Source organism: Chelon labrosus (genome assembly GCF_963514085.1).
Source record: "Chelon labrosus genome assembly, chromosome: 5".
NCBI lineage: Eukaryota > Metazoa > Chordata > Actinopteri > Mugiliformes > Mugilidae > Chelon > Chelon labrosus.
Genome location: NC_140341.1, coordinates 1,856,670 through 1,884,598, shown reverse-complemented (window position 1 = coordinate 1,884,598; position 27,929 = coordinate 1,856,670). Strand labels below are relative to the sequence as shown.

The window sequence follows — 27,929 nt, the reverse complement described above, 5'->3', positions numbered from 1 at the left end:
TCCAAGAGGAGTTGAAGGCGAGTTGAAGGCGAGACGCCGTCCAGCCATTGGTCAGGAAGCGACAGCCTTTATTCACCAACAACTATGACATAAACTGGACATTTATTGCTAAATTCCCTAACAGCTGTGCTAACCAGTCTCGCTGTTACTTTCATTCACCGGCGCACTCGCTCTACTCTCGCTCTACCACACACACGTTACGGTCGCACATGCGCACTGTACTACCCCCTTAAAGGAGCCACGCTACTCTTATAACAATATAATGAAACGAAGTTACGCACAAGCTTCCACTTTTAAGAGCAAAGAGAATGAGGACAGCCTCAGAGGCAGAAAGCAGATCAGTTGGGGGAAATATGGATAATATTTTCACCCGAATTGAACAAAAATTTGCAGCAACTGTAAATGACCGTGGAGCTAACACAACGACGTCATCATAACACAGCGGTTTTGGAAATAAAATTAGAACGCCAGTAATTTTAACTAAATTGTAATAAAGTTACGCAAGACCCACAACATAAATAACAAAGAGCATAGGCTCAGGAACAGATATAAAAAATGAGGATCCATCTGACGATTTTCAAGTGCAGCGCAGCTGGCTCAGTTAGTTGCGCATACACGGTGCGTAGAAGAAGATAACTTCTTCTCCGCCATTGCATTTTTCATCTCGCGCACCCCCTAAGTAAGACCAAAGAAAAGGTCACTGTAGTCATGCCACTATGCACAGTGGTTGAGATCTAGGAGACTGATCTCTGCAGACCTCATTCTGATTCTAATGTTGTTTGCATGGAATGCACATTTTACCTTTGTGGCAAAGGCTGATTGAAACTAATTGTTCAAATAAATTCTGTTGTGTATCATTTTCTTTTTTCTGTTGTGTAACATTTGCAATTGCTAATGACATATACAGTAATCTAGCATACTTTCATTAAATAAATCAATTTAAGCTAAAATTTAAGAGACTATAATTAGGCTATACTGAGCCTGATCTATTTGTACCAGAGATTTTCTTACCTTTTAGAAAAATGTCACCTGGGGTAAAACTCCCCCTGCAACCCTGATTTGCATTTGAATTGGCCTCCCTCTCCTAGAATTAGGAGGAGGGGGGTCATGGGGGATGACCCACGTCAATTTCCGACCATTCATGGCAGTTTTTGGCATTGCCTGCAAATTGCCGTGAACTGCCATTAACCTGAACTTTCACGACAATCTACAGTGCCACATACTGACGAAAATCCCACTTTTCATGCAGTGATGTGTAACCAATTTTAGTGATTTAAAAGTGAATGTCAGTATAATAATAAGTTGGACTAATGATAAGACCACGGCCAGAATCTGAAGAAACCAAATTCGTAAGGAGCCAATACATTGAGCAACAATAAAAAATCAGGCAGACGAGTAAATGTTGAATAGCAACACATGTATTGTAACAGTGAATAGAAAATATTCAATTTGTACAGAAAATATGAAATAATAACCCAATTTACCAAAAACAAAAAACATGTGCCCACGGAAAAAAATGAAATAAGAGTGTCTGTTGGGGCCCTTTAAACTTAAAGTTGTTGCAGGTCACCTGCTATCAAAAGTTCAAGGAAGTCAATGCGAATGTGTGTGTGTGTGTGTACGTGTATATCTCCTTGTCGGTGACTTTTTCCTCAGAGGTCTTGGCTCGCCATGTAATACAATCGGGATCACGTTTTTGGTCTTCAAATTTTCCCATCTTCTCAAAAAACCTGACCTATAAACAAGGTCATATCTATCATTTTCTATTCTCAGATGCATCATTAAAGGTTTAAACATCAAAATCTCTACATGTTGCATCAAACCTTCTTATCAAATCTTAAATCTTCAAAGTTCAAATATGAGGACTAAATACTCAAGAACTCATGTGTTACTGTTCATATGAACAGTGTTTCAGTAATATTTATTGTAAGTAAGCATTAACATTCAGTTTTCAGAGGTATCACAAAAATGTGCTTAATTATTCCTAACGTACTATAGGCCTACTAGTATGAGAGAAACTGCACCAAAAATTACTCTCCTAGTCACTGTAAACTCATTACTGAAATGAGGTTCCTTCAATAGTTTGCACATACAAAATAAAATGTAATTTCAATTTCATTATACGAATTCTCAAATTACTTCTTTTCTTTTAAATTGACAAAAGCAAAATAAAACAACTTCCCTCTTGCATACGTTGGCCTAAAATAGAGACACAACATACACCTTCAAAACATTGCACCATTATTCACCTCTGTTCACTCCCACAACTTTTACTACCACCACCGTTTTTGTTATCATACTGAGAAACAGAAAAATAGCGCTAGAGCAGCTAAAAGAAACATGTTTCTCACCGTTGCTCATGTGTTTCAATGCCAAGCACGTTGATGACGGGCTTGCAGCGGCTCACAAGATGGAAGGTAAGTAGTTAGCCTGTGAGACCAATGTTTAGCTGCACAGAGCGAGTACTTTCTGCAAAGCTGAGATGTTTATTTTGAAAGGAAGAGAAGCTGAATGTTACCCCACTCAGGCTCATTATGAGTAGTTCAGTTTTACACACTAGCAGATGTTTGAAATTTATGATGCACAAACTGACAACACCCCTTCAGGTGCCAGTTTATTAGGAACACCTACCTAAAACCAGAGCAGTCTGACCTAATAAACTGGAAGCTGGGTTAGATTTAATTTTAATTGAAATATTTACCTGATAAATCAGAGCCTCAGCTCTGTTATCAGAGTACGTGTTTCATGGGAGAATGTGTCATGATAAACTCTCCAAATGTTACTGATGTATGTCTGTTAACATTTCAGATATAATAGGTGAGTGACTGTGGTTTGTCTGTGGCCTTGACACAAGGAAAGGTTGGGATTAGACTCAGGGTCATTTGCTAATGCAAGGTATTGGTGAGTTCAAAGGTTTATTAAGAAATACAGTTTAATTAAAATATGGCCACAGAAACATCATTTTATAGTTTACAGTATTAAAAGGGGCTAAATGACATCAACTGAATATAAAAAAATACAAAATAAAAAAATGGTAGGTTCCTCACTGTTTTATACAGACAGTGAACTAACCACACAAACTGGTCTCTCCCACTGTTCTTACAGAAAGTGAACACACCACAAACTGCGGACTGCACCACTGTTCTTACTATTCATATGCTACTGGATCTATATTTACAGTGTGAAACAGCTACTCAGTAGCCTGGCTGACGCGACTGCACATCTCAATGAGATGCTGGTCTGGCTATGAATCGCGCGATTCATAGCCAATCGTATCATTTATACCAGATAACATATGTAGAGCGACAGAAATTCGACGAGGAAGAAGAAGAAGCTTTACTGTCCATGAGAAGACGATGGCGTTTAATGATTATTGCCGTTTGTGCAAAGTCAATATGAGGGTAGAAGGCATATACGGTCACCCTGCAGACCTATTGTATCAAAAAAAACACAGTCTATCTCGCTAAGCCCCATAGCCTTAGCCACCAACGGGGCTAGCTGGTAAATAAGGCTTTTGCCAAAGCCTGTTGGTAGCAGAGCAAACACATCCTTCTTGGCAATGAAGTCTTTCAACGCCAAACGTTGCTCTTTTTTTTTTAAAATAAACTTGCGTTCTAAGCTACTTAAAACACTGTCTAAGGCTGCATCGAACGGTGACGTTAGGTCCGCTGCCATGTTGGATTAACACACTACAAGCTTCGGTGTCGCGCATAGACGTCGTCATCGTCTTGCTGCGCGCCCCCCCCGTTCTGTGATTGGTTCCCTATCTCAGGTGAAAATATGGGCGATGGTTTCCAGACTGCTTTTGCAGCGAGAATGAAATCGCGCGAAAAGCAGTATGGGAACACCCAGGCTAGCTACTCAGTGGATCTGTCTAATTTCACACTGATTCGCTGAATGGACTCTGATAGAGATGTTGATGAGGTCAGCTGCAGTTCATCTAAAGGCCACCAGATGGTGCCGTTTATCATCCACTCTGGGAATCTCTTTATTGCAGACAGTGAACTAACCACACACTGGACTGTTCCTTAGCAGGAAAGTCCAGTGTCTTTGTTTAGTTCACTGTCTATAAAAAACAGTGGGAGAATCCAGTCTGTGGTTAGCTCACTGCCTATGAAAATAGTGACCCAATTGTAACCTGTAATGTGGTTCCTGTCTGACGTCTTTGGAACATGAAGAGAATAGAAATGTTTAAAATTGTTCTTTTTTATGGTTCATCGACAGACTCATCATCATTTTTCATCCAGATGTTCAGGAGAGTCTTTAAGGATTCTGGAAATATTTTCTTTCCAGCTACAAGTGTTGTTAAATGATGGTGTTAAGTGTGTGAAGACGTAGAAATGAATGCGTGATGGTTGACCTGAGATATGAATGGGGGTTGTAATGTTGGCTGGGGCTCTGTGTCTGATGGCTTCTGGACGTCCTGAGCAGGAGGTTGTTGTGGTGGCACTAAGTGACTGCTTGGGCTACCTGCTCCCACTGACTGTGCTGCATGGTACTGGATATGAGATCTATGATGGTGTCATGAGTGGATTTAAGGATGGTGAGTGAACTGTGATGGGATGTGAAAGTGTTGGTGTCAGGGTGACAGGACTCGGTCCTGGAGGGCTCCTGTGCTGAGGGTCAGAGGCTGAGATGAAAGCTTGTTGACCTGAACCCACTGTCACCTGTCCCTGATCTGAATGTGAAGATAAAGTGACAACATCTTTATTAAAAGCCATTTAGTTCAAGCTGAGAGTGGTGCTCGTAAACACATCATGTACACTGTAAATGCAAACAATGTCCTGACTTAGGATGAAATAGTGCATTTAACTTAATTCATACTAGTTTTTTAAGTTTACTTTCTCTCACCGAGTTTTCTGCACTTTTTTTTAAGTTTCTTTAAGTTATATGAACTTGGTTTCTCTGAGTGTGTAGCATAGTTTGTGATATGAGACTTAAGTTACAGAGCTGTGCAGCCCAGTGCACATGTCCATTTTCAGGTTGGCGCGCATCAACTCATTCAAACGCAAGAGGTCAAAGCCGTGATGTTGCCTGGGAACTTGAGCTGTCTTCCTAGGTCGACTTGAAGTTGCCAATCACGAGCGGTAGAGAGGAGCCCCCCTGTAGAGCTAGGCCGGTGGTGTTGTTCCTTCTGCCCAGCTCTAATGAAGGTGATTGTTTGTTTGGGGGCTGACTGGGTCTCGCTGTGCTGGATCGCTGTGCAGATGGAGTCCGCCAAAGCCTTTAGCACGTGGTCATGGCGCCAGCGGTACCGCCCCTCCCCTAGCGCTTTTGAGCAGCTGCTTAAGATGTGCTCCAGGGTGCCCCGCTTCTGGCACAGCTTGCACTTTGGAGTGTCTGCCAGGCCCCAGGTGTGCAGGTTGGCTGGGCTTGGGAGGACGTCATAGACGGATTGTACAAGTAACTTGATCCGAAGTGGCTCGGCTTTCCAGAGCTCTGCCCAGGTGATTCTGCGGGGATCTGCATGTTCCCACCTGGTCCACGCTCCTTGTTTGGACATGCCGGCCATTTTGGTGTAGCGTTCTTCCTCCACCTCTGCTTGTATCTCGTCCTGAATCAGTCTGCGCCTCTCTTTTCCACGAGCCAGATCGTAACGTGGCTTGGGAAAACAACCAAGACCTGCTTGTCCCATTGCCACGGAGCCCACCAGCGTTTTATGCCTTAGTCGCACCTCAGCTTTAGTGACGGCTTCTTGTGCCTGCCACTTCCTCCCGGTCTTCACGAGGATTCCTGCTGCTGCGACTTTTGTGTCTCTGGAGTCCCTGTACATCAACACCTCTCTGGAGCGGGTGACTTTGAACTCCTCTGTTAGTCCTCTCAAAGGAAGATGCAGCTTGGTGGAATGGCCGTACAGGGCAATGCTGCTCAAGGACCGAGGGAGCCCCAGCCATCTCCTGAGGAACTGGCTGATAGACTTCTCTAGAGCCTCGACTGTTGATGTTGGTACCTCGTAGACTAACAGGGGCCAGAGTATTCTTGGCAAGACTCGTGCTGGTAGATCCAGGCTTTGAATTTTCCGGGGAGGCCAGATCTGTCGATCTCTGTGAGCCAGGTAGTCAGGTCGTGCTTGGTTTGTTTTATGGCAGCTGAGTCCTTCAGGGAGCTATCAAAGATCTTCCCCAGGCTCTTGACCGGTTTTTCAGTCACCGATGGAATCATGGTCTCTCCCAGGGCAAAGCGGAAACGGTCGGACACTTTACCCTTCTTTAGGACCAGAGACCTGGGCTTGAAGCTCATCCTTGCCAAGGAGATGAGCTGCACCCAGGAACAGATGTTGTCATCACTGTTAAGTCGTCCATGAAGGCTCTTATGGGGGGCTGACGGGTCCCAGATCTTGACTTGGGCCCTCTGCATTCCACCTCGGCCGACTTGACAGTCATGTTCATGGCCAGTGAGAAGAGAGATGCAGATATTGTGCAGCCGGTGATTATCCCCTTTTCAAGTTGATGCCAGGAGGATGTTACTCGAAATGTTTTTTGGTATTGTCTTATAGAATATAAACAACTGTTTGGTGTTTCCAAAACAGATTGACCTTACAAAAAGATTTAAAGACTACAATATAGATGACTAAACAGTCTTAAAATAATACATTGTAGGAGCCGCATTTAGGGCTGTTTAATTTATTTCTGTTTACAGCAGAGCCGGTCCTGGCTAGATTTACGCCCTGGGCAAACCATCCCTTGGCGCCCCCCCCCCCCCCAAAAAAAAAATTAAAAAACGCCACCAGCACAACAATATATTATATTATTTGTATTATTTTATTATATATAATCTTAAATACAAAAAGATAACAAGACATACAGTATATAAACACCAATGTAAATTGCACAAATCCTTCATCACAGGATCTAATAACCATGCTTGAAAAATCCCTGAAGAAAGCTAAATAAATAAATAACTACATAAAAAAAAGGTATTCGTATTTTACATACAAGTTTTGATTTGCATCATCCTAATACCATCTGAACAGTTCCAGTTATGATAACACACCAGTTTTGAAGAGAAACAGCTGATAATTAACATAATCTGAATTCACTGCTCAGACTGTAGCAGATTATTCAACCTGGGTTTTTCACCCTGTTTACAACTGGCATTAACATTAACAACAGGTGTGAAGTGCAATTGCCTCAATTCTAATAGTTGCTAGTTCAGCAAAACTAAAAACCAAATACAGTCGTCTTATAATAGCAACATATTAGCAAGAGGCTAATAAATAGCTATAGTACTGTAACTCACGTCAATCATAGAAATCTGCATACCTTTACCTTTTGCCCGTTTCTCCTCTTCTTCTTTTCTTTTTCTGAACTGGTCACCTGATGCTTCTTTGGTCTTTTACTTTGATCCTTGATGAAGAAGAAGACTCGACATCATTAACTTTTGCATTACTTTTTGCCAACACCGTCCGATCGCCCGTCAATCAACCGAGTTACGTGAGTCACGTAGATGACTGCACAGATTTTTTTATTTTTATTTTTATTTTTTGGTCATTTTTCACATAACCCAATTAATTACATGGGTCTATGTTAATTTTAGGAATGAAATACAATTCATTTGAATCAGTTTGTGTTGTGTGGCCTGGGATCAGTCTATCCCTCGGCCCCCTCCTCCTTGCCTACCTCTGCTGTCGCAAGTTGATCCCCCGCCCCTCTCCCCTTTGCCTCTTCTGACACACACACCTGTATGGCTCTCAGGAGCAAGTTGACGTGACAATGAGGGCGCCCCAGCGCCCACTACACTACCTTGACATGGAAATGAGCGGTAGTCTAGAAAACTGGCGAGTGTTTTTTTTTTTTTTTTTTTTTTTTAGGGCGCTCGTGCGCCCTCACATAGATTGCGCCCTGGGCGGTCGCCCACATTGCCCATAGCAAAAACCGGCCCTGATTGTTTCATTGAAACACTGGAGCTCAGCACCGTCACAGACTCCACATGATGTCAGTGAACACATCACAGTGGTCTGCAGGGTGGAGGCTTCCTGCTGTCTCTTCAAATACTACATTTATAAAACATTTCTGCTTGTATATGAAGTCAGACTTGTTACTAAAGGTTTGATCTGTTTTTCTGTCTCATTGGTCCAAACAGTGCGTTGTGAGCGCCCCCTGCAGGAGGGATCACAATCAGCTCTAACTCAACCACAACCTATAAATACATGAATTCAACAATAAAATGAATCTCTGGGCAGATTCTTTGAAAGTTTTACACTAAAATAAAGAACAGATATTTTATTTGTTGATCAAACACCAAACGTTCTGTCTTTACAGAGGCAGACTGTGCTGCTTGGTACTGGATATGAGATCTATGATGGTGTCATGAGTGGATTTAAGGATCGTGAGTGAACTGTGATGGGATGTGAAAGTCTTGGTGTCTGGGTGACAGGACTCGGTCCTGGAGGGCTCCTGTGCTGAGGGTTAGAGGCTGAGACGAAAGCTTGTTGACCTGAACCCACTGTCACCTGTCCCACACAAACATCCAGATCCAGTCAAACATGCAGGAGCTTCTTGGTTTTTATTTAGTCTGGAACAGAACAGAACTGGAAAGAACATTTTATTGACATGATCTGAATGTGAAGATAAAGTGACAACATCTTTATTAAAAGCCATTTAGTTTAAGCTGAGAGTGGTGCTCATAAACACATCATGTAGTGAGTCTGATCCTCACAGATAAACTCACCTGATTTCCTGTAAATGGAGAGGGGAGGAGCTCACCTGAGCAGGTGTTCAAGATTGATGAAAACAGGAAGAGAACTCTGAAATCAGCTCAGAGTTTATTTTGAGTAGACAGAAGAAGGTTGAACGATGATACAGGGTGAGTGTTAACACAACATTATTATCATTTGAGTCAGAAATTGAGTCAGAGAGCAGAGCAGAGTCTCCAGGATCCAGATGTCTGTCCATGAAGAGTCCAGACTTCATGATCCAGACTTCAGTGATGAATCTGGACCTTCAGACACAAAGTAAGAGAACTGCTACAAACGGCTGGAACAGTGTTTAGTGTTGAGGACCTGCAGCTTCCTGTTTCTTCTGTCACATCAGGTTAATAATACTGAGCTCATCTGTTTAATGTAAAATGATCTAAAACAACATTTGGACTTTTTATTTCTGACAGAGATGTGAAGATAACTGAGTGTTTGCAGGTGATGAGAAGTCAAGGACAGAGAAAAGTCTGTGTTCAAGTGCTGTACAGTAGTTCTATCACATGACCTCTCCTCTCTCTCTTTGTAAGACATGAACCAAGATCATAAACTGTTCTTAGTCGTCTTCTCTTTCTGTTTCTGACACACTACATCTATATATACAGTTTGATTGTTTCTACACAACAGGTCAGGAGAGAGTGAGTTTGATGTGTAATGTTTGTCATTGTAATGAAGACGGTTTTATATTTAGAGTCCAACCAGGTCTCATTCAGTGGTGCAAGATTCTGACTTCTTTAAAGTTGTAAAAAGAAAAGAACAATTCAGTAATACACAGGATAAGATGTTATAATCCCTTGTGCCAAAATCCCAGGCAAAACACATTTAGAGGCCCTGTTCAGCTAAGAGACCCTACCTAACCTATGGTCATATAATATGACAATTAACCTATAATCTACATAAACTAAGTAAAAGCTGCTGGCTTGTAAGCCCATTGAGCAGCATAGTTCAGACATTGTAAAACATTAACTAAACGCTGCTGGCTTGTATGGCCCGCTCAGCAGCTAACCATAGCTACCACGTAACAAGAAGACAACAGCAGTATGCAGCATGTCATTGGGGTTTTCAAGTGGGCACCTCCCTTCACCGATGTTTCGTTAAGTTAGGCCCACGACACCTCGAGAAGGCTTAACAGTGATTTCCAGCGTCCTGGAGTCACCCCCCTCCACACCGCCACTGCACAACCCTGTTTCCCTCACCATTCGATGTCTATCAGCAGCTAATATAGTAACTAATAACCACGTAACAAAAACAAATCTACCATGATTCGCCCCGTTGATGCGGACTGAACCACGTAACAAACAAACAAATCTACCATGATTCGCCCCGTTGATGCGGACTGAACCACGTAACAAACAAACAAATCTACCTTGATTCGCCCCGTTGATGCGGACTGAACCACGTAACAAACAAACAAATCTACCGTGATTCGCCCCGTTGATGCGGACTGAACCACGTAACAAACAAACAAATCTACCGTGATTCGGCCCGTTGATGCGGACTCAAACACGTAACAAAAACAAATCTACCGGGATTCGCCCCGTTGATGCGGACTGAACCACGAGCCAAACAAACAAATCTACCGTGATTCGCCCCGTTGATGCGGACTGAACCACGAGCCAAACAAACAAATCTACCGTGATTCGCCCCGTTGCTGCGGGCCGAAAACACGTAACAAACAAATCGCGTAATAAACAAATCGAGGCCTACATGCGGCCTTCCTTACCTTAGCTAGTTCCCCAGCTAGCATGCTTTCTGCGCACCCATAACCAGTCGCTCGCTCTCTCTGCTGCCCGGGACATGTTGCTAACCGCAGTCCTCTGGCTCCTTCCCCGTATGCCCAGCTCGCTCAGCAGAGCAATCACCGACTTTGCCACAAATCCACGGCAACCCACTTCTACCGGGCGGACATAAGCCTTCCATCCATTCTGCTCTGCATCTGCTGCTAACTCTGCATACTTAGCTCTTTTTCGCTCATTAGCCTCCTCAACTCTATCTTCCCACGGGACAGTCAGCTCTATGAAATAAACCACTTTCTCTGGCTCAGACCACAACAGCAGATCTGGCCGTAGTCGAGTGCTAACTATCTCAGCTGGAATAACCAGTTGTCCATTTAAATCCGCTCTCATCTGCCAGGCTCCTCCTACTCTTAGCTGTCCCGTGTTATGCCTGATGCCTGCTGGTCTAGCCTTTTCTCCCTCCCGTACAAACTTAATACATCTATTCTCTCTGTTAACGGCCATGGAATTTAAATTCACCCGTTTTTCCTCAATTGCAGCTGCTAAACATTTCAGTACCTGGTTGTGACGCCAGGTATAACGTCCTTGGGAAAGACTAACCTTACAACCTGTCAGAATATGTCTAAGCGTGCAGACACAAGTGCACAGTGGACAGGCATTATCCTCACCTACCCATTGGTTTAGGTTCTGGGGAGTTGGCAGCACATCATAAGTAGCCCCTAACATAAATCTAATTCTGCTAGCCTCCATGCTCCAAAGCTCTCTCCACTTCAACTTCCTTTTCTCCACACTCTCCCAGTTCACCCACTGACCCTGCTTAGCCTGCGACACTGCCTTCGAGCATCTAACTGCTTCCTCCTGCTTCTGTACTTCTTCCACTACCATCTTTCTCCTTTCCACTGCTGATGCCTTGCTCCACAGAGGTTTCCCTGCACACAGCCCTAGGCCTCCACGCCCTTGCTGTACATGACCTATGATATCTCTATGTTTAAGAGCTGCCTGTGCTTGCTGTACTGCCTCTTTTGCCTTCCACTTCCTCCCTGTCTTAATAGTAGGCGCTACACTCCTAACCACTGGATCCTTTGACTGAGTAAGAGTCATTTCCAGTCTAACTTTAGCACACTTAAACTCCTCTGTTAAGCTGGTAACTGGGAGCTCCAGAATGCCTTTCCCATACAAGGCTGTGTCACTTAAGCAGCGTGGGACACCAAGCCACTTTCTGATAAATGAATTAATCATTCTTTCTAACTTTTCTACCTTTGAAAGGGCAACCTCATACACCGTCAGCGGCCACATTAGCCGAGGCAGTAAACCAAATTGCCAGCACCACAATTTTAACTTCCCTGGTAGCCCTGACCGGTCTATGCTTGAAATGCCTTGAATCATTTCCTGCCTCAACCCTTCAAACTGCGCCTTATCACTAAGACTTGCATCATACCATCTTCCCAAGCTCTTCACTGGCTTTTCCAGCACTGTGGGAACTACCTCATCATTTATAACAAACTTCTTATCTACTACCTTTCCTTTAACAATAGAAATACTCCTAGATTTAATAGGCTTCACTTTCATCCTAGCCCACTGCAGGTTGCTATTTAGCTTATCCAGCAATCTTCTGGTACAAGGAGCGGTTGACGTTGCTGTCGTCATGTCGTCCATGTAGGCCCTGATTGGGGGGAGGCGAAGCCCTCCTTGCAGCCTTTCTCCACCTACCACCCATTTGGAAGCCCTAATAATAACCTCCATTGCCATTGTAAAGGCTAGTGGAGAGATTGTACACCCTGCCATGATGCCTACCTCCAGCTGCTGCCATGCTGTAGAGTACTCTGCTGTGGTAAAGCAGAGTTGAATGTCTAAAAAGTAGGCTTTGACTAAGTTTTTTATACTGCCTGGAACTCTAAAGAAGTCAAATGCTTCCCATAACAAACTATGCGGCACTGACCCAAAAGCATTAGCCAGGTCTAAGAATACAACATGCAGGTCTCTCTTCTCTTGCTTTGCTAACTGAATTTGGTGCCAAATCATGCTGGTGTGCTCTAAGCATCCAGAGAAGCCTGGGATCCCAGCCTTTTGCACCGACGTATCAACTAGTCTGTTTTTAACCAAGTAACTAGACAACCTCTGTGCCACAACACTGAAGAAAATCTTCCCCTCAACATTAAGCAGACTAATTGGTCTAAACTGGCTTATTTCCAATGAGTCCCTCTCTTTGGGAATAAAAATCCCCCCTGCCCTGCGCCATGCCTTGGGAATAACCTGCTTCTTCCATACTACTTTCATCAATTTCCACAGGAACCTCAGCACATCTGGTGCACTCTTATACAGCCGGTAGGGGACCCCATTAGGTCCCGGGGCTGAAGAGGCTCTTGCACGTCGTACCACTTCTTGAACCTCTTTCCACCTTAGTGGGCTGTCATCACACTGGCTAACTATTTCACCAATAGGTGGAATATCAGAGGGTAGTGCCAACTTTCTAAACCTGTCCGTATCTTTATGCACCTCCTCCAAGTACTCCTCAAGCCTCTCTCTTGGTACCATGAGGCTACCATTCTTTTCCTTACTAAATAGTGACTTCACAAACCTAAATGGGTCCTTATAAAATGCTAATCTAGCTCGCTCTTTCCTTTTCCTATTTTTCCTAATGTTCTCCGCCCTTCTTAACGCTGTCAACCGCTTCCTAACATCTGCCTGTAAACAATCAATACCTTCCTTCTCTTCAGCTGTAGCTTTCCTCCACTGCTTCTTAAGGAGTCTCCTCTCCTGTACGAGCCTATCGATCTCTTGCTGACGCCTCGATCTAACCACCTGTCCCTCTTGTTTCTTCTGTTTCTCAACCACACCAAATCTTTCCTTACCATAACCATAAATAATATCTCCCATTTTCTCCAACTTACTCTCTGCCGTCCCTTTAAGTCTACCTAGTACACTAACCAAATCGCTATTGATGTCCTCCCACTGCCTAATATCTGATGCACCTGGCCATTTGATCCTTGCTTTCTGACCGCTAATTTTCTCCCTTTTTGGCTGGCTGGCCTCTCTGTCTGCCTCAGTGCTTGTACCTGCCTCAACATTAGGGGTACTGATGTCCTGCGAACTGTGGGTTAACTCCTGTCGCTGGACTTCAACCGACTGACTTAATGCACTTCTTAAGAAGTAGCTATCAATGCGGGGAAAAGTGAGAGACTGGTATCAAATGAATCATTGATCAGTTGTGATGATTACAGAGTGTTTATCTGCAGAGACTCTGACTCTATTTCCTTATTGTTTCTGAACTTCAACTTTGGGTCGATGTATGTGTCTCCTCCAGTCAGTAACAGCTCAGAGAGAGAGATCTTCATTCACTCTCTAGGTCTCTCTGCTTGTTAGTGTCCAGGAATTTCCTGTTTGAGTCAGCCAGCAGGACCACTTGTGGGGCTTGTTCTTCAGGCTGAGTGGAGGGCAGCTCTCTCTCTCTCTCTCTCTCTCTATCTCTATCTCTATCTCTATCTCGCTCTCTCTCTCTCTCTCTCTCTCTCTCAGTCGCTCCCTTCATAAAACCATCAAATCTAGGGCCTGTCCACACAGAAACGCAAAAACGCAGAAACGCAGAAGTTTTGCATCGTTTTGGCCGATCGTCCACCCGTATCCTGTAAACGCATAGCCCTAAAACGCACTTTTCTGAAAACGGGTCCCAGGGTGGAGAAATTCGCAAACGCAACTCTTGCGTTTCTGTGTGGACAGAGAGAAACGGAGAAAACGATGACGTCATCGCCACACCCCCGAGCAGCCTTCCACCTCCCACGAGACGCCTCATAACAACATCAACAACAATGGCGGACTACATGCTAGTTTTCCTGCTGGAGAAGATATTGAGCCTATAGGGCAAAATATCATTTATCCTTGAGTTTGGTTTCTTCTAAAGCCGATTTGTAAACAGCGCTCAAGATTTGTGTGCATGCTCCGCCTCTTCCTCTCCGTTTTTGGTGAATTTCTGAAACTGAAACAGCGCCACCTATAGGCCTGGAATATGAAGTAGCGTTTTCGGTCGTGCTGAAACGGATCTGTGTGGACGCGGATATTTCTTGAAACGATGCCATCAAAAACGGAGAGGGAAAAGATCGTTTTCGTATGTGTGGACGAGGCCCTAGTTTGTGTGGATAGAAGTCATTTCACTGAGGACATAATAAAGTGAATTAATCAAGATGAGTGACACTAAACATGAACATTGGTCCAAAACTTTCTTGTCCTTCAGTGAACTGTAGATTCAGGGTGAGTGATGAGTGTGGTTGTGGTCGGACTGTCAAACAGCAACAAGAAGCCTCACAGCAGAGAACATGGAGGATGTCTGGTGAGGGATTTTAACACTGATGCTACTTTGTTGCTTGGAGAGAAACTCTGTCCTTTACTGTCAGTCACTTTCATTGTTTCTTGGAGAATGTAGCTCACTATAATGTTAGCTCTTAGCTGTGGTAGCTGACATTACAACACATGTAGCCAGCTCATTAAATATTATGGATCACGCTGAGCTGCATTGACAGTGTTAGTGTTAAACTAAAATAAATCCAGAGACAGCAGCCAGGACTCCTGAACTGTCTGAATCATTGTTGTGTTTCAGTAAAATGTCTCCAATGAAAATATGTTTGAGAAGAAAATCAGCTGACTGGAGAAGACTGACTGTAACTGAAGTTGATGTAAACTCACTGAGTGTTACTGGTTTACCTTTCAGACTGACTGAAGTCCAGAAGATGAAGAAAAGAGAGTCTACAGTATCCAGTTGTCTGTCTATGAAGAGTGACAGGTCCAGAGGATTGCCTCCAGACTTCAGAGAAGGACCTGGACCCTCAGACACAAAGTAAGAGACTGTTTCTACTGTAAACTGACCTGATTGAAGATGATGATTTTAGGATGAAGCAGAAATGTTCTACTGAAAGATTTCTAGTCATGATGCAGATGTTTTAGTGCAGGTAGGTAAGATCCTAGTCTGGGTTTTAGAACCAGGAAGTACTGATGGTATTTCTGTTGTAAAACACCTGAGAACCTCCATTTCAGAATGTCCACTCATCAATATTCAGATATATTTGTCCTAATGTTGAAGTCTGTGAAGATTTTCAATCTGCAAATGATTTTAGTGATGAAGAAATGTGTTGACAGAGAGAGGAAGAGGAGTCCTGTTTCTGTGGAGGAGCAGCTGTCCTGCTGTGCTTTGTGTCAGGACGTCCTGAAGGATCCAGTCTCTAGCAGCTGTGGACACTGGTTCTGCAGACAGTGCATCACCTCATACTGGGACCAGTCTGCTTCATCAGGAGACTCCTCCTGTCCCCAGTGTGGACCAAGACCCAGAAGAAGACCTGGACTGCAGACAGCCAGTCAGAGCAGCACTGTACAAAGTAAGACTGTACATCTGTCTGCTGATGGACTCTTTTCTGGAAACCTGTTGATTTAATCCAGACACATTGTTGTGTTCTACAGCATGGGGATTTAAGATCATTCTAAATATCATTGTAAATGAACTCCCAGTGAAATGTCACTGCAGTGTTTCTGCTCCAGAGTAATAACAGCAGGACAGAGAGGAGTGAATGCTGTGTATTACAGACAGTCACACTGACTAACAGCCAGACAGCAGCCTGAGACACAACAAGAGACACAGACTCTGAACAACAGCCCACATTAGCTTTCCTGCTAACGTCTCCTTCTTCTCTAACCTACACACATCTTGTCCTGCAGATCCACCTGCAGTTTGATTGTTTCTACACAACAGGGCTGAGCCTTGCTGAACAAGAACCAAACAAACATCCACTGAGGAAAACTGCTCTGCTAACATCAGTTTGTAGCAGTAGATAGTGAAGCAGCTAATGAGTGGCAGCACTTTGAACAGCTTCAAAACTTCACATATATTGATAGAATATTTAATTAGTTTAGGTTCCTCTAGTTCAGTGGTTCCCAAACTTTCTCTGCTGGGACCCCCTTTGGTACATAAGAAGATTTTCACACATTGTAATTAATACAAACTTCAACCTTTTGTGCACAAACAAAAGTAAACTTTACTGTGTAAGTATGTTCAGTGTAACAGGATTGCGTGGGAGCCCGTCAAAACTTGTCCATCTCATCTCTAGCAGTGTCCTTTATTGATTCAGTCATTCCATATAGAGGGTAACACGGGAATCAATTGTCACTCCCACCCCATCCCGAGCCCACAAAAATACCCGTCATATCCCGATCACATGACTGCCCACCCGTCCCGCAAAATCCCGACAGAAAGACTCCCAAATCCTGTCCCGCGGTGGGCGTACTCGCCACATTGCAGCGTAATTTTTCAATTTAGTCTCCGACTCTGTCCCGTTCCCGTTGATTATTTGCTCTATCCCGTCCCTATCACGTTACCAACAGTAAAATTAACTCCCGTACTGCGGGACTCCCGCAGGAATACCGTGACCCGCGGAAGTCCCAAAAAATTGTCACCCTCTAATTCCATCCGCGTCCTGCGCCCCCCCTGCAATGGCTCTGCGTCCCCCCTAGGGGTCGCGCCCCCCACTTTGGGAACCACTGCTCTAGTTTAATTTATTCTCTTTTGTTTTCCTGCACTTCACATATCAGCTTTATTTTACTCTTCACTGATTTCTTTCCTCATAACTGAGCTTTGTTAATTACTGCTGAAGCAAATGAAACTCCTGCTGAGACCAGCCAGTGGGAGGCTTTTATTGTGAAACAGCCAGAGAAAATGCAGTGTATTTGTCATCTGATTATCAGTGTTTGGTTGGTGGTGCTATTAAAACCAAGTCATGAACATATTGTGCATCATTTAATTGGTAGCTCAGTCTTAAATATTACAACAAGGAAGGAACATCAACAGTGAGCTGTTAGATGAAGAGCTGCAGACAAGCTGCTGAAGCTCAACCTGCTGCCTCTGCTGTCAATCAAACACTACCACAAGAGCGTTTCTAATGTTTCCTCCAAAAATGTTTCATTGTGAGAAGAAAAAAACTCCTTACATCACATTTAAAAGTCAGTTTTCTGTTCTTTGTGACTTCAAACAGGGATGAGTGTTTTCTTTCTGTCTCACATTTGTACTTCTTTCTAGCAGATGTTGGTCTGCAGGAGGTTTTAGATGAACATAAGATCAGTCTGAGGAGGAGATGTGAACGTGTTATTGAAGGAAGTGATGTAACAGGAAGTGGAACCCTCCTCAACAGGATCTACACTGAGCTCTACATCACAGAGGGACAGAGTGAAGAGGTTTATACCCAACATGAGGTGAAGCAGCTTGAGACAGCTTCCAAGATGAAGGCCCTCTATGACACTCCAATCAAGTGCCACCACATCTTTAAAGCCTTGCCTGACCAACAGAGACACATCAGAGTGGTTTGGAAAACCAAGATGTCAGTGTGGTGATTGTGCTTTCGTTCCGGGAGCTGAACTTGATCAAAGATGAGCAGTGCAGTCTTCTCAGGCTGCTCCATGTTTTCCATCCAACATTACAGAAGGTCACAGCAGAGGAGCTGGCTGTCTGTAAACTTTTGTTCATCTTTGACGGCCTGGATGAAAGCAGACTTTCATTGGACTTCAACAACAGTGAGGTTGTGTCTGATGTCACACAGAAGGCATCAGTCAACGTGCTGCTGACAAACCTCATCAAGGGGAAACTGCTTCCCTCGGCCCTGGTCTGGATCACTTCCCGACCTGCAGCAGCCAATCAGATCCCTCCTACATGTGTTGACAGGGTAACAGAAGTACGAGGCTTCACTGACACCCAGAAGGAGGAGTACTTCAGGAGGAGGTTCAGTAATGAAGAGCTGTCCAGCAGAATCATCTCCCACATCAAGACATCCAGCCTCCACATCCTGTGTGGAGTCCCAGTCTTTTGCTGGATCACTGCTACAGTTCTGGAGGACATGTTGACTACAGAGCAGAGAGGAGAGCTGCCCAAGACCCTGACTGACATGTACTCACACTTTGTGATGGTTCAGACAAAGAGGAAGAAGAACAAGTACCATGAGGGACATGAGACGAGTCCACAGGAGCTGATGGAGGCTGACAGGGAAGTTCTTCTGAAGCTGGGGAGGCTGGCGTTTGAACATCTGGAGAAAGGAAACATCATGTTCTACCAAGAAGACCTGGAGCTCTGTGGTCTTGATGTGACAGAGGCCTCGGTGTACTCAGGAGTTTGTACAGAGATCTTCAAAAGAGAGAGTGTGATCTTCCAGAAATCAGTCTACTGCTTTGTTCATCTGAGTGTTCAGGAGTTTCTGGCTGCAGTCTACATGTTCCACTGTTACATCGACAGGAAGACAGAGGTGCTGGAGGACTTCCTCTGGAAAAAATATCAAGGTCAGAAATCAAACTTGTCTTTTCTCCAGAAAATTTCTAATCACGTTAAAAAGGATCCCATCTGTGTCTCATCTCTGGATGACTTACTGTATGTTGCCATGGAGAAATCCCTGCTCAGTAAAAATGGTCACCTGGACCTGTTTGTTCGCTTCCTTCATGGCCTCTCTCTGGAGTCCAACCAGAGACTCTTAGGAGGTCTGCTGGATCAGACAGAGAACAGTCCAGAAATCATCCAGAGAGCCATCAACAACCTGAAGAAGATGAACACTGATGAAATCTCTCCTGACAGAAGCATCAACATCTTCCACTGTCTGATGGAGATGAATGACCTCTCAGTTTGTCAGGAGATCCAAGAGTTTCTGAAGTCAGAGAACAGATCAGAGAAGGAACTCTCTGAGATCCACTGCTCAGCTCTGGCCTACATGCTGCAGATGTCAGAGGAGGTTCTGGATGAGTTGGACTTGAAGAAGTACAGAACATAAGAGGACGGACGACAGCGACTGATCCCAGCTGTGAGGAACTGCAGAAAGGCTCGGTGAGTCCTGATGTGATCATTAACAGAATCAGTCAGTGGAGATTAGTAGTTTAGTTCTTCACATGTACACAGGATTACATTATTGTCATCATTCTTAGTTTTACTTCAAACATTATACATCAGTTGAGTTGATTTCTGAAGCTGTTTAAAATGTTGAGAGTATAAAAATGTAGATTCTTTTAGTTGGTTGTGATGTTTGTTATTATCTATTATGTATTTGTAATAATTGTTAGATTCTATATTCTTTTTAACCATTTCTTTATCTTCCTTTGTGTAATGGAGGTTTCATGTAACCCTGATAAAACTAATGAAGGAGGTTGAGCTGGAGGATTCTGAGATATACAATAGTTTCTAGTTTGTTTTATTCCATAAGCTTAGTAGTTTAAACCCAGATCTGTATCATATCCTAAAGATTACTGAAGTCATTGTGACCATGGAGGATTCTGGGGGATGCCTCAGTGCTTTTATTGAAATTACATCGAACAAAATGACCACACTCAAATTACAAGTGTCACTTTATTAGAGGTATATTTTTACATTATTTGTCCCGAGATGTTTTCTACATGACATTCTATGCAGGATGAACCGGTTTAGTTCTGTTTATAATCGATCTTCATTTTCTTTTAGATCTCCTTCAGGCCGTAAGATCATTATACAAAAACACAAATATTAGCATTCATTTGTAATGCATCACCTCTTAAAGAGAAACTTCATATTCACTCAAGCATCAATCAGATATCCTGGGTTCAGTTAACACACTGTGTTTGTATAAAAAGTGGATTCCTTCTTGTCAAGTGTTTAGTTCAGATGATCACCTCACTCTGTTTCATACTCATTCAGTCTGGATCTAGAATGTAAATGATCCAATTTTACAACATATTTTATATGTTTTCTAACCACAGACTTATTGGATGTGGACTCTCAGAGACTCACTGTGAAGTTGTGGCCTCAGCTCTGAAGTCCAACCCTTCTTATCTGACAGAACTGCACCTGAGTTATAATGAGCTGAAGGATTCAGCAGTAAAGCATCTGTCTGCTGGACTGGAAAGTCCAAACTGTACACTTGAGACTCTGAGGTCAGTTCACTGTTTTATCTCTCAGAGGTTAAACATGGAGTGTATGAAGAGATCTCTGATCGGTAAAGTTTGAACTGCAGCACAATCTCCCAAATCCTCTGCTTTTGCTGCTCATTTGAACATGACAAAAGGTTGAGCTCATTTCCAGAGTCGAGGGTCTCTGACTACAAAGGCTCAGTCTCCTCTGGTTTTTAGCCTCCACCCAGGAATTAGTAACAGGGCTCTACTGGAGGAGGGTTAACATGTCAGAGATACAATCAGGGACCAACATCATACCAGACTGAAAGTCATCATTGAAACTTTAACATCTGTTCTAAAATACACAGAGAAGCAGTGAAGGGATGCTACAACTGGTGTTACATGTTAGTGGATTTAGTCAGTAAGTGATGATGTCTGTAGAAGATATGATGAAGATCCACAATAACAGAAGGACAAAGTCAGTCAAACATATCGGAGTAGATTTAATCTACATCTTTAATTCTTTATTCAGATTGCAGAGATGCAGTTTGTCAGAGATCAGCTTTGATTATCTGGTCTCAGCTCTGAAGTCCAACCCCTCCCATCTGAAACATCTGGACCTGAGTATCAACAGTCTGAAGGATTCAGGAGTGAAGCTGCTCTGTGGTTTCCTGGAGAGTCCAGACTGTAGACTGGAGACTCTGAGGTCAGTTCAATTCAATTCAATTCAATTTTATTTATATAGCGTCAATAACAATACAAATCGTCTCAAGACGCTTTACAAAAACCCGGCCTGAAACCCCCAGAGCAAGCCAGAAGGCAACGGTGGCAAGGAAAAACTCCCTTTTAACAGGAAGAAACCTCGAGCAGAACCCAGCTCATATGGAGGGACCCATCTGCCTAAGGCCAGCCGGGTACAGACAGAAGAAAGAGAGAAGAGAACAGCAAAGAGAGAAGAGAAGAGAACAGCAAGATAAACATACATCTGTCATAGATACACATATCTGACTAAAGTGTACATGTGGAATCTTATGATACAAACTGATGATGTTACATGACAGTTTGAAAATGTAAGAGGAATCATAGGCAGGTTGGAGAATTGTTCATTCAGGTAGGAGTGGATAACTGCAGGATTCCATGAAGACTGGGCAGGCTGATGAGACCACGACAACAGATGTAGTATAGAGCTCCACGGGAAACACACCACTCCAGGCCAGAGATACTCACAAGAAGAGGGGGGAAGAGGGGGGGAAGGGGGGTGGGGGGGTGGGACACACACAGCAGTAAACATTCTACATAGTAATAGCACAGAATTGTATGACTAGTAGTATATAGGAAATTAGAGGGCAAGAGCTCTGTGCCAGAGAAAAGAAAGTGGAGGATGCGAGAGATCTACAACAGTAACAGACAGTTCACTGTCTGTTACTGTTGTAGATCTGATATGTTTAATCACCAACTGAATCTAATTCATGTTCATCCAGAACTTTCCTCCATAAATCTGTAAATGTCCTTTAGTTTAAGACAAGTGTTTGTATCAGAAACTATAGAAAATGTCCACTGTTTTTCAAAGTCAATGAAGCGTAAAGACTGTCAGGACACAGTAATGTTGAGCTGCACATTTAAAACCTAAACACATCTAATTCAATTATTCATGATTTATTCTACATCTTTTACTCTTTATTCAGTTTGTGGGGCTGCGGTTTGTCAGAGATCAGTTGTGATTCTCTCGTCTCAGCTCTGAAGTCCAACCCTTCCCATCTGAAACACCTGGACCTGACTGGAAACAGTCTGATGGATTCGGGAGTGAAGCAGCTTCTTGATCTTGAGAGGAGTCCAGACTATAAACTGGAGACTCTGGAGTGAGTAGAGGGTTCCAGTCACTCCATGCTGCTTTCATCAGTATTGTCCTAAACACAGTATCAAAGATCCAGTGTTTCCTGTAAACCTGCAGCTTCTCAGTGAAGCTGTGAGAGGATAATGGAGACAGGCTTCAAGATTGGACAGAAAGACAGAGAGAGAGACAACAGTCAACCAATCAGATGAGCCAGAATCTTGTTATGATCATGTGTTTGAGCTGATGTGAAGACGACTGTTGTTGTTGTGTTGATGTGTCCAGTAAATAAAGCTGGATTCCAGCTGACAGCCTTCCAAGATGTATAGAGATAGTGGTGGTCATTCATCAGATCTGATGAACAACTGATCACAGCTCTGAGATCAGTCTGACTGAAGCCTGCACATCACAGAACCAGCATTACATTTAGTAACCATGTGCTCTTTCTACAGAGCAGAACCTCTGCTGAGGTCCAGTCATCACATTTGTATATATTTGCTCCAGTGCTGCTCTGAACAGGACTGAAGTCCCTGCTGCTCTTTATACTGGATGAGCTGCATCACTGACTGACAGCTGATGAAGGGAGACTCTGGAAACACTCATTTATCTCCTCTCTTCTTCTCTCTACAGATTGTGATCATGATGTTTGTGAAGAGGACGGTGTGCGATGTTAGAGAGGATGAGCTGTGTCCTGATGATCCAGAGAGGTTGAAGCAGCAGCAGCAGCAGCTTGTGTGTAGAGAGACTCTGACTGCAGATAAATGCTGCAGAATAAACCACATGTTCAGCAGAAACATGACCTAAAACACACACTTTCTACTCACAGTGATGCAGCCAGTGTTCAGTTTCACTCACTCAGCATATAGATGTGTTTCTGTTTCTGCTCTTTGCTTTATGGACTCCACTGAGTCAACATTGGAATCTGAAACTTCCTGGACTTTTCTCTGATATTTCCTGACACTGTTGGAGCTTCTGTTCAGTTCCAGTGGATGTGTGTGTATATAATGAATGCTGGAATAGAATCATGAGAACATTATTATTATTGTCAACCTGCTTCTTCAACAATTCCTAGAGGATATAGTATCATGTATATATGTGTGTGTTATATTGAGTGTACTTACCAAGTGTCCTGATTTTTGAAAGAATCTCCTGGTCTGTTTGTAGATCTGATCCTGATGGAAAGTTGCTTTATTCAGAACCATCTCTCTGACATGTCCTCTGTTGCTTCCGCCACTGACCTATACATCACCCCAGCCTCACTCAGTCACTCTCAGCCTTGTTGGTGTGAAGTCTGGATTCACATCCACATACATCATCCATATTCCCTCCTCTTCATCATGTAGCTCTGATGCATAACCATTGTCCAGATGTAGAAGATCAAACTCTTTTTTTCTACCAGGGTCTTTTGAGAACATCCTCCTTCATTCTGTGAACATCACTAGATTAGAGCCGATGAGTTTGAGCTGATTCTGTGAACTAACAGAGACACTGAACTGTCCTGCTGTTATTACAGACAGTGGACTGTCCACAGACATTTGACTGTCCTACTTTATTTAAAGACAGTGAACTAACCAAAGACACTGGACTCTGTTGCTTTTATCACAGACAGTGATTGTCTACATTTATTACACTGTCCTGTTGTATTGTTAGTTTTCTTCTTCAGGCCGTTGGCCAGGATGTGTGTATATGCTGGAAATGTTTAGAGGTCCCTGAAGTATCCTTGAATAGGTCATTCTTCCACTGATCCCCTCAAAAGGGGGATCAGTGGAAGAATGTTCCTTCCTCCTCTCCGAGATAAGTCCTCTTTCTGTAAACACATTGGACAACAAGCTGTCTTCACTTTGTGGAAAGTTAGATGTATTAAAGCACCCTGAGGACTGGTGAGACCTATCATGTCATCTAAATTCTCCTCCATCCAGCTGTTCAATAAATGGTTCTGCATGAGACTTCTCAACTAGGTCTAGGTAACAAGATGTCCTCTACAATATGAAGATAAGATGACAACTTCTTGACCAAATACCTGATAAATCATTGTGTTCAAGTCAAGAGTTAAACATATAATGCTGGGAAGATTTTCTGTGACCACCACAGACAGACACATGATTTCCTTCATATGGAGAGGGAAGTTCAATAGGAAGTGAAAGTGCACTTAAGTGCACTTTAAGTTCTGTTCAGTTCAGTCAGTTTGTTCAGACTCCATTTGAGACGACAGAACGGAGGGAGGAAAACTGAAGGCTGAAGCAGAGTGAGTGTTAACATTCTTCTTCTTCTTCTTCTTCCTCTTCTTCATCCTCTTCTTCATGTGGACTGTCGAGGGAAGAAGAGTCAGAACTCAACACTTTGATTCAACCATTCACACAAACTTGTGATTGATCACTTGGAGTTCTGCTGCTTTTATTAAACTGCGTAGTGTGTGTTTCACTTCCTGTTCTCAGTCAGAGTCTCTCTGAATATTAGGTCAGAGGTAACATGTAAATACCTTCCATCAAAGGAATACATTAGACTTTTAGATTTATTTTAATTATTAATTAAAAGTCACTGGGTGATTCTTACCTTGTTAGATCTAATAAAGAAGTTTCTTATCAGGATATAAAATAAACAAAACCAAATCTTCAATATTAATGCTAAGTGTGACTCAGAGAAAATATCCAGCTATGTTGTAGAACAGTTTAAATATTTAGGAATTCAAATTTTGTCTAGGCTAGAATTTGTCACTAATGCCAATTATGAATCTTTAATCAGGGCCGGTTTTTGCTATGGACAATGTGGGCGACCGCCCAGGGCGCAATCTATGTGAGGGCGAGCGCCCACGAGCGCCCTTAAAAAAAAAAAAAAAAAAAAAAAACACTCGCCAGTTTTCTAGACTACCGCTCATTTCCATGTCAAGGTAGTGTAGTGGTCGCTGGGGCGCCCTCATTGTCACGTCAACTTGCTCCTGAGAGTCATACAGGTGTGTGTGTCAGAAGAGGCAAAGGGGAGAGGGGCGGGGGATCAACTTGCGACAGCAGAGGTAGGCAAGGAGGAGGGGGCCGAGGGATAGACTGATCCCAGGCCACACAACACAAACTGCTTCAAATGAATTGTATTTCATTCCTAAAATTAACATAGACCCATGTAATTAATTGGGTTATGTGAAAAATGACAAAAAAATAAAAATAAATAAATAAAAAAATCTGTGCAGTCATCTACGTGACTCACGTAACTCGGTTGATTGACGGGCGATCGGACGGTGTTGGCAAAAAGTAATGCAAAAGTTAATGATGTCGAGTCTTCTTCTTCATCAAGGATCAAAGTAAAAGACCAAAGAAGCATCAGGTGCCCAGTTCAGAAAAAGAAGAAAAGAAGAAGAGGAGAAACGGGCAAAAGATAAAGGTATGCAGATTTCTATGAGTGACGTGAGTGACAGTACTATAGCTATTTATTAGCCTCTTGCTAATATGTTGCTATTATAAGACGACTGTATTTGGTTTTTAGTTTTGCTGAACTAGCAACTATTAGAATTGAGGCAATTGCACTTCACACCAGTTGTTAATGTTAATGCCAGTTGTAAACAGGGTGAAAAACCCAGGTTGAATAATCTGCTACAGTCTGAGCAGTGAATTCAGATTATGTTAATTATCAGCTGTTTCTCTACAAAACTGGTGTGTTATCATAACTGGAACTGTTCAGATGGTATTAGGATGATGCAAATCAAAACTTGTATGTAAAATACGAAATAGTTGTATTAGTGCAGGAACCTTTTTTTATGTAGTTATTTATTTATTTAGCTTTCTTCAGGGATTTTTCAAGCATGGTTATTAGATCCTGTGATGAAGGATTTGTGCAATTTACATTGGTGTTTATATACTGTATGTCTTGTTACCTTTTTGTATTTAAGATTATATATAATAAAATAATACAAATAATATAATATATTGTTGTGCTGGTGGCGTTTTTTTTTTTTTTTTGGGGGGAGGTGGGGGGGCGCCAAGGGATGGTTTGCCCAGGGCGTAAATCTAGCCAGGACCGGCTCTGATCTTTAATGACAGATGTTAGTGAGTCACTTCAAAGATGGAAGTCACTACCCATGCAGATGATTGGGAGAATGTAATGTCTTACCAAAATGATCTTACTTATTCCAAAATATCCTTCTACAACCACCAACAGATTTATTCTCAAGAATTAAAAAAATGTTTGTGGAATTTATTTGGAACAATAGGAGGGCTACACTACATTTGACTTTACTGTACTTACCATCTGATCGTGGCGGTCTGAAATGTCCAAACTTACTGTTGTATTATTGGTCTGCACAAATCATTGACCCTCCTCATTGGACAGAAATAGAATTGCACAATTTGCCTTTACCTCTTCCCTTATTTATTTATTCAGACTCGGCTAAAAAATGACAAATTAAACAAATTAAAAATCCAATTGTAAAACACATGGTCAAGATAAATGACAATGAAATGCTAAAAAGTGTTTAAAACAATCACAAGCACTGTCACAGTTTAGCCAGGTATGGGGCAATTACAACTTTACACCAGGCACAGCAGATGTAGCATTTAAATGATGGTATCTAAAAGGAATTCAAAAGGTCGAAGATTTATTTCTGTCTTATTCAAATAACATTATGTCTTTTGCAGATCTGAGAATTAAATTGAATCTTAATAGAACACAATTTATTAAATACCTTGAGCTTAGAAATGTTATTAGATCAAACAAAAATAATGCCCTCACGAGACCTGCTTATTCATCTTCTTAAAAAATGATAAAACTCTGAAATGATGCCCTTTCTCAGACAGTCATTTATCAAAATGTTTTGACACTTTCTTCACCTGAAAACTCACAGAAGAGACTAAATGCCTGGAAAGAAGGCTGGTGCACGAGTTCAAACCAAATCAATAAATGTACATTTTAAACTGATACATTATAAATGGTTAATGAGGATGAATGTTACACCAGTGGAACTAAACAGGTAAAACAAAACATACCAGGTATGTGCACAAAATGTATTGAAAGTAAAGGAAACCTGTTTTATTATTTATAGCAATGTAGAAAGATTAGAATGTTTTGGGAAGAGGTGAGAGTAATAATTAAAAAAAATAATAATTCATTCATCTTCGCTTGTAACCGCTTGTTCCTGTCAAGGGTCGTGGGTCTGCCGGAGCCTATCCCAGCTGTCATCGGGCGAGAGGTGGGGTCCACCCTGGACAGGTCGTTAGTCCATCGCAGGGTCAACACAGAGAGACAGACAACCATTCACACTCACATGCACACCAATGGCCAATTTAGAATCACCAATGAACCTAACTAGCATGTATTTGGACAGTGGGAGGAAGTTGGAAATCCACACAGAAAGGGTCAGTTGGCCCATGGGTTCGAATCCGGGACCTTCTTGTTGTGAGGCATCAGCACTTACCACTTCAAAATTTAAACAAAAGTGAAAGAACACTCATAGATGAAAAAATCCATTGCACTAGTATGGAAAAAGACTCATAGACCAGAAGTAACACGGTGGTTGAGATAGATGTTAACAAACCTTCCTCTTGAAAAAATAACATATATACTGAAATCAAAAAAACGTGCTTGAGAAGGTATGGCGACCTTTCATTGACAATGTTAAGAATTTAAACTATGTCTGAAGGATAAGGTGAATGATGGGTACAGACATTGTAGTTTCTATCCTTGAGTTCCTTTTTTTGTCAAGATAATTTTTTTATTTCAGAAATGTGATGTTGTTTGTTTTTTGCTTTGTATAATTGTTTGTATCTCATCTGAAAACTTTTCAATAAAAATATTATGGAAAAAGAAGTCACCAAGT

The 27,929-nt window shown here is 42.5% G+C and overlaps 1 protein-coding gene and 1 pseudogene across 2 annotated transcripts in view; both read left to right on the top strand.

The window, feature by feature from the left end:
- Positions 1-27,929, top strand: part of LOC311488306 (protein NLRC3-like) — a 74,483-nt gene that overhangs the window by 38,261 nt on the left and 8,293 nt on the right. The gene's annotated exons all lie outside the window — the stretch shown is intronic.
- On the top strand, positions 14,681-19,268 carry LOC311488703 (protein NLRC3-like; annotated as a pseudogene). Its single transcript has 2 exons — positions 14,681-14,752; positions 17,814-19,268. The product of its transcript is annotated as a protein NLRC3-like (transcript).